Source organism: Mandrillus leucophaeus, unplaced genomic scaffold (assembly GCF_000951045.1).
Source record: "Mandrillus leucophaeus isolate KB7577 unplaced genomic scaffold, Mleu.le_1.0 Scaffold333, whole genome shotgun sequence".
In the NCBI taxonomy this organism is placed as follows: Eukaryota; Metazoa; Chordata; class Mammalia; order Primates; family Cercopithecidae; genus Mandrillus; species Mandrillus leucophaeus.
The window spans coordinates 2,580,781-2,581,700 of record NW_012103510.1 but is presented as its reverse complement, the minus strand read 5'-3'; the positions used below and the strand labels follow the sequence as shown (position 1 = coordinate 2,581,700).

Genomic DNA, 920 nt, shown 5'->3' with positions numbered 1-920 from the left:
CGGCCCGCGGGGGGAGGGAGTCCCGCGGCGGGATTTGGGGGAGGGCGTCCCGTTTCGTGAGTGTTTCTTCGTTTCTTTAAGAGCTACCAGAAAGCAGCCCACCCCCACCCCCATTAAAAAAAAAAATAAGCGAGTGGGGAAGAGCCAGCCCCACGCCGGTCCGCCTCCCGCCCACGGCTCGGCCTCCCTCCCGCCTGGCTCGGCGCTCCTCAGCCCCGAGTTCTCCATCCCCTGGATCCCGGGCTCGCGGGGGCGCGGAGAAGAGGATCCAGGAAAGGTTTGGGAACCTGATGGGTTTGTGGCCGGGGGGAGGGGCAGTTCTCCCGCCACCCCATCCCCTCCCCGCCAGGGGCCCTGATTCTCCAGCCTCTTGCTTGCTCCCTCGCTCCCTTTCTCTACCTCGGACATTCCCAGGACAATTAGGGCTGAAGTTTTCGGGAGAAGCAGCCCTGAGCCCGTGGGATAAGGGGGCGGCCCGGCTCCGCCCAGGACCCCTCCCGGACCTCCCCCCCGGCTGCCCCGGTTGGCTGCAGGGCGCGTCACTCCGCGGGGAGGCGGCGGCAGCGGTGGCGCCGCAGAGCCCCGGGCGGGCGGAGAGCGGGGACCGGCCGGGGCTGCGAGTTCAGCTCCGGCCGGGGGGAGGGGAGGGGCTGCCGCTCACCCTGAGGCCCCGGGCGCAGCGCGCATGTGTCCTGCTATAATTATGATTATCAATAATGCATTGCGATTAATCATAGAGGGGCTCTTTGAAAGGCGATTGGCACCGGGCCAGCGCTATTCAAACCCGCTCGCCTTAATCAATTAGTTCGTGATTTGCTGCAGACCCCTGTCTCTCCGCGCGCTGGCCCAATAAGCCGGCCGCGGGGCTGGCTCTGCAAGCCGCGCCGCCCGACACTGGGTTAACCCTCTTTGCGACCGCC

The 920-nt window shown here is 66.7% G+C and overlaps 1 protein-coding gene across 1 annotated transcript in view; it reads right to left on the bottom strand.

The window, feature by feature from the left end:
• SALL1 (spalt-like transcription factor 1) overlaps positions 1–421 on the bottom strand; it is a 21,453-nt gene extending 21,032 nt beyond the window's left edge. Inside the window, exon 1 of the mRNA XM_011988640.1 lies at positions 400–421. The gene's annotated coding sequence lies outside the window, so the exon portion shown is untranslated. The remainder of the gene's footprint in view (positions 1–399) is intronic.
• Positions 422–920: the final 499 nt, after the last annotated feature.